Consider the following 6,990-nt stretch of genomic DNA (forward strand, 5'->3'; position numbering starts at 1 on the left):
TCTTCCCCATAGAGAGAACTACTACTAGTGCCCTAAAGAGGGAACATGGTGTGATTTAGGGTCCTCATAGAGAGAACTACTACTAGTGCCCTAAAGAGGGAACGTGGTGTGATTTAGGAGCCACCCATATGTCTCTGATTTAGTGTGGCCTGTAGGGCAGCTGACTTTCACCACAGGTCTAATGAATAGAGTCCCATCAGAGAGGAGTGTGCGTAAGTGTGTAAGTGTGTGTGTAAGTGTGCGTCTCTGTGTGTGTGTGTGTGTGTTTGTTTGTGCGTGTGTGTTTGTGTGTGTGTGTGTGTGTGTCTGTGTGTGTGTTTGTTTAATGGCCCACCTCCACACTCTAAAGGTGATTTCTGTGTTTCTCTAAAAGCGGTGGTATGTCAGTTCCTTTCAGCCAGAGGACCATTAGTTGATCCTGCTGAAGGATTCTGAACGGTTTCGTCTCCCTGGTCTTTAGGGGAGACAATACCATCAAGGCACTTAGAGGACGTCACTCAGAAGTCCAGGAGTAAATGTCTGTGATGGTGGCGGCTGCACCAACATCCCAGGTCCAGGAGTAAATGTCTGTGATGGTGACGGCTGCACCAACATCCCAGGTCCAGGAGTAAATGTCTGTGATGGTGACGGCTGCACCAACATCCCAGGTCCAGGAGTAAATGTCTGTGATGGTGGCGGCTGCACCAACATCCCAGGTCCAGGAGTAGATGTCTGTGATGGTGACGGCTGCACCAACATCCCAGGTCCAGGAGTAAATGTCTGTGATGGTGACGGCTGCACCAACATCCCAGGTCCAGGAGTAAATGTCTGTGATGGTGGCGGCTGCACCAAAATCCCAGGTCCAGGAGTAAATGTCTGTGATGGTGGCGGCTGCACCAACATCCCAGGTCCAGGAGTAAATGTCTGTGATGGTGACGGCTGCACCAACATCCCAGGTCCAGGAGTAAATGTCTGTGATGGTGACGGCTGCACCAACATCCCAGGTCCAGGAGTAAATGTCTGTGATGGTGACGGCTGCACCAACATCCCAGGTCCAGGAGTAGATGTCTGTGATGGTGACGGCTGCACCAACATCCCAGGTCCAGGAGTAGATGTCTGTGATGGTGGCGGCTGCACCAACATCCCAGGTCCAGGAGTAAATGTCTGTGATGGTGACGGCTGCACCAACATCCCATGTCCAGGAGTAAATGTCTGTGATGGTGACGGCTGCACCAACATCCCAGGTCCAGGAGTAGATGTCTGTGATGGTGACGGCTGCACCAACATCCCAGGTCCAGGAGTAAATGTCTGTGATGGTGACGGCTGCACCAACATCCCAGGTCCAGGAGTAAATGTCTGTGATGGTGACGGCTGCACCAACATCCCAGGTCCAGGAGTAAATGTCTGTGATGGTGACGGCTGCACCAACATCCCAGGTCCAGGAGTAAATGTCTGTGATGGTGACGGCTGCACCAACATCCCAGGTCCAGGAGTAAATGTCTGTGATGGTGACGGCTGCACCAACATCCCAGGTCCAGGAGTAAATGTCTGTGATGGTGACGGCTGCACCAACATCCCAGGTCCAGGAGTAAATGTCTGTGATGGTGACGGCTGCACCAACATCCCAGGTCCAGGAGTAAATGTCTGTGATGGTGACGGCTGCACCAACATCCCAGGTCCAGGAGTAAATGTCTGTGATGGTGACGGCTGCACCAACATCCCAGGTCCAGGAGTAAATGTCTGTGATGGTGACGGCTGCACCAACATCCCAGGTCCAGGAGTAAATGTCTGTGATGGTGACGGCTGCACCAACATCCCAGGTCCAGGAGGGAGGAGCAGCGTGTTGCCAGGGTTTTATTAGCACTGTGTAACTGTGTCTGTCTGTCTGTGTGTAACTGTGTGTGTCTGTCTGTCTGTCTGTCTGTGTGTGTGTGTGCGTAACTGTGTGTGTCTGTCTGTGTGTCTGTGTAACTGTGTGTGTGTCTGTCTGTCTGTGTGTGCGTAACTGTGTGTGTCTGTCTGTGTGTCTGTGTCTGTGTAACTGTGTGTGTGTCTGTCTGTCTGTGTGTGTGTGTGTGTGTGTAACTGTGTGTGTCTGCCTGTCTGTGTGTGTGTGTGTGTGTGTAACTGTGTGTGTGCGTCTACGTACTCCATCTCTTCAGAACCATATATCATGCAGATAGCCTACACGTGGATCAATTAAACATACATTATGCAAATGACCGTTTATTACCTCATCATTTGTATGCAAATGAAGGCAGCATTCTAACCCACCCTGTAACCCTTTGTTCCAATCAACATCCATATTAAATCTAACATTGTCATTAGTAGAGAGAGGAGGGAAGGAAGCGCTACTAAGGTACACAACAGTACATTCTGGTAGACAGAAGGTGCTCTTTGGTAAAAGGGGTACATTGGTTCTCAGAAAGAAAGGAGGACCAAGGCACTCTTCATATAATGTATTAAAATGCCTTTATTAGTCTGGCATGTTCAATAGAAACTACGTTTTTAAGAAACCGATGCGTTTGGGCTGCAGGGCCTTCGTCAGGGAGAACAAGAAAAGGAATGTTCTCTTTTGAACAGCTTTTCAATCAGCCCTAATTGGAAGAGGGAATGGTTACACAATTGATTGGACAACACCTAGTAAGCAATACTATACACATTAAAAGGTGAAATACTGTAGCTATGTTATCGTAAAAATACAACTCCAAACTAGAAGTATCAGAACACTTAGAAAGGTAGTTCTAACCTTAAATATGACTGGGAGAAGTGTCAAGAATAGGAAAGCTACATATTCCACAGTACACTAGAACACAGCAAAACATGAACAACAACAGTCTAACCATCACTTAAATATGACTGGGAGAAGTGTCAAGAATAAGAAAGCTATACATCCCATAGTACTCTAGAACACAGCAAAACATGAACAACAAGTCTAACTGTCGCTGAGGGCAACAGAGCAACATGTTTTAGTAGGATGAGAGGCCTGGTAACAATCCCACCTCTCAGCACCAGAAGACATTGTTAGTCATATAGGCAGAGCATGTTGCTGAGAGGTGGGATTCAGTCTAGTGATGAGAAGAAAAAAAAACAGCTTCTATCTCAAGGCCATCAGACTGTTAAACAGCTTCTATCTCAAGGCCATCAGACTGTTAAACAGCTTCTATCTCAAGGCCATCAGACTGTTAAACAGCCACCACTAACATTGAGTGGCTGCTGCCAACATACTGACTCAACTCCAGCTACTTTAATAATGGAAATTGATGGAAATTGATGTAAAAATGTATCACTAGCCACTTTAAACAATGCTACTTAATATCATGTTTACATACCCTACATGACTCATCTCATATGTATATACTGTACTTGATACCATCTACTGCATCTTGCCTATGCTGCTCTGTACCATCACTCATTCATATATCTTTATGTACATATTCTTTATCCCCTTACACTTGTGTGTATAAGGTAGTAGTTTTGGAATTGTTAGCTTAGATTACTCGTTGGTTATTACTGCATTGTCGGAACTAGAAGCACAAGCATTTCGCTGCACTCGCATTAACATCTGCCAACCATGTGTATGTGACAAATAAGATTTGATATTGTCAGAATGAATTTGTCAAGTAGATGAGCTATTGGATTGGAGGATTAGGGTTGACATTTAATTTAAACATTGGAGCAGCTCCTCAATGTCCATGTGGTGTTGGCAGACCAATCAAAACAGGAAGTCTTCGGTTGTGAAAGAGAGGACGGTTGTCTCCGGTTGTGAAAGAGAGGACGGTTGTCTCCGGTTGTGAAAGAGAGGACGGTTGTCTCCGGTTGTGAAAGAGAGGACGGTTGTCTCCGGTTGTGAAAGAGAGGACGGTTGTCTCCGGTTGTGAAAGAGAGGACGGTTGTCTTCGGTTGTGAAAGAGAGGACGGTTGTCTCCGGTTGTGAAAGAGAGGACGGTTGTCTCCGGTTGTGAAAGAGAGGACGGTTGTCTCCGGTTGTGAAAGAGAGGACGGTTGTCTCCGGTTGTGAAAGAGAGGACGGTTGTCTCCGGTTGTGAAAGAGAGGACGGTTGTCTTTGGTTGTGAAAGAGAGGACGGTTGTCTTTGGTTGTGAAAGAGAGGACGGTTGTCTCCGGTTGTGAAAGAGAGGACGGTTGTCTCCGGTTGTGAAAGAGAGGACGGTTGTCTCCGGTTGTGAAAGAGAGGACGGTTGTCTCCGGTTGTGAAAGAGAGGACGGTTGTCTCCGGTTGTGAAAGAGAGGACGGTTGTCTCCGGTTGTGAAAGAGAGGACGGTTGTCTCCGGTTGTGAAAGAGAGGACGGTTGTCTCCGGTTGTGAAAGAGAGGACGGTTGTCTCCGGTTGTGAAAGAGAGGACGTTGTCTCCGGTTGTGAAAGAGAGGACGGTTGTCTCCGGTTGTGAAAGAGAGGACGGTTGTCTCCGGTTGTGAAAGAGAGGACGTTGTCTCCGGTTGTGAAAGAGAGGACGGTTGTCTCCGGTTGTGAAAGAGAGGACGGTTGTCTTCGGTTGTGAAAGAGAGGACGGTTGTCTTCGGTTGTGAAAGAGGACGGTTGTCTCCGGTTGTGAAAGAGAGGACGGTTGTCTTCGGTTGTGAAAGAGAGGACGGTTGTCTTCGGTTGTGAAAGAGGACGGTTGTCTCCGGTTGTGAAAGAGAGGACGGTTGTCTTCGGTTGTGAAAGAGAGGACGGTTGTCTTCGGTTGTGAAAGAGAGGACGGTTGTCTTCGGTTGTGAAAGAGAGGACGGTTGTCTCCGGTTGTGAAAGAGAGGACGGTTGTCTTCGGTTGTGAAAGAGAGGACGGTTGTCTCTGGTTGTGAAAGAGAAGACGGTTGTCTCTGGTTGTGAAAGAGAGGACGGTTGTCTTCGGTTGTGAAAGAGAGGACGGTTGTCTCCGGTTGTGAAAGAGAGGACGGTTGTCTTCGGTTGTGAAAGAGAGGACTGTTGTCTCTGGTTGTGAAAGAGAGGACGGTTGTCTCCGGTTGTTGAAAGCGAGGACGGCCAACATTTTAGTCAGAGTTGCTAAGTAGCCTACCTTGGCCGTCAGTGTGTTTCTGGTTCAACGGCTTTCTGATACCTTAAAGAGAACCATATTTCAGAGCTCCTCACCAGGTGATGAGTGAAGACGGAGCTTCAGAACTGAAGAGCACTGCTCACCACGACCAATAGGGGGAGACAGAGTATCAATAAACAGACAGACCCTGGACACATGTCAGCAAGGAGATCCATTATGTTCACCCCCCCCCCCACACACACACCACAGAGGAAATGACAGTTATTAATTATTAGTATTTTAATTCAAAAAACAATCTACAAAATACAGACCCATACATGTACAGCCGCACAGAGCTGGGTCCTACAATCTCATTTCCATTCCTAGAGATTGTGTGTGTGTGTGTGTGTGCATGTGTACAAGGGGTGGTTCCCAATACCACTCTTTAATAATGGCCTATCAAATACAGTCAAACAACTAACTGAAACACACACTCACAAACACGCACACAACCTCACAGTAGGATTTATGAATGAATCCTCTCAGTCACACAGAGACATAAGTGTCTGTTAATAATCATGTTACTCATTCATAATGACCAGTCTCCCAAACACACACAGTACCATGCTGCCCCCTGGAGGCCACAGAGGGAAAGGCATCCTGACTCACTGGAACTCACTGTGGGGGTGTGGCCCCCAAACGGCCCTATTTACATACAGATAACTGCCTAAAGTTACCTGTAGGGTTTGTTTGTTTGTCTTAGATGAGTGTGCTTATGTGTGTGTTTGAGTGCACCTGTGTGTGTGTGTGTGTGTGTGTGTGTTTGAGTGCACGTGTGTGTGTGTGTGTGTGTTTAATAAAGTGCCTTAAAGACAGCAGTTTCATCCAGGTCCCCAGTAAACAGTATCTCTCTCTAACTCACAGTATCTCTGAATGATCTCCTATAGGGCCCTATGGGGCCTGGTCAAATGCAGTGTACAACCTATTCACTATACATCTCTCATCTCTGTCCAGTTATATCTCCTCGTCACATTGCCCTTGGTGGGAATTTCTACTGTTGTCCCTAACCACAGATCTAGGATCAGATCACCTAGCCCCAACAGTAATTTTAACTGGTAGGGGGATGCAACTAATGTCTGACCCAGAATCAGTGCCTAGGGGCAACTTCTTCTGTTTAGTACCTTTGTCTGTAAGAATGTGATGGCTTTATAGTCATGTTGTTATGGCATTATAACCTGTTATGCAGCATCCCTTATAGGCAGGAATAGGACCCTATGTCACCCAATGCCACTCACAAATGTCTCTGAGATGATGATGACATGAGATTCATAAGATTCTAGTTATAGCACTTATCTCCTGTTATAGTAATAAGCATCACTTATGAACAGGAATAGCACTGATCTGTCACAGTAATAAGCATCACCTATGAACAGGAATATCACTGATCTCCTGTTATAGTAATAAGCATCACTTATGAACAGGAATAGCACTGATCTGTCACAGTAATAAGCATCACTTATGAACAGGAATAGCACTGATCTGTCACAGTAATAAGCATCACCTATGAACAGGAATAGCACTGATCTCCTGTTATAGTAATAAGCATCACTTATGAACAGGAATAGCACTGATCTCCTGTTACAGTAATAAGCATCACTTATGAACAGGAATAGCACTGATCTCCTGTTATAGTAATAGGCATCACTTATGAACAGGAATAGCACTGACCTGTCACAGTAATAAGCATCACTTATGAACAGGAATAGCACTGACCTGTCACAGTAATAAGCATCACTTATGAACAGGAATAGCACTGACCTGTCACAGTACACGACCTACAATCATTTAGTGACGCTCTTATCCAGAGCCATTAGGGTTAAGTGTCTTCCTTGCTCGAGGGCACAACAACAGATGTATTACCTAGTCAGCTCGGGGATTCGACACGGCAACCTTTCGGGTTACTGGCCCGACGCTCTTAACCGCGAGGCTACCTGCCGCTGTTACAGTGTTA

Source organism: Oncorhynchus clarkii, chromosome 13, assembly GCF_045791955.1.
Source record: "Oncorhynchus clarkii lewisi isolate Uvic-CL-2024 chromosome 13, UVic_Ocla_1.0, whole genome shotgun sequence".
Taxonomy (NCBI): domain Eukaryota; kingdom Metazoa; phylum Chordata; class Actinopteri; order Salmoniformes; family Salmonidae; genus Oncorhynchus; species Oncorhynchus clarkii.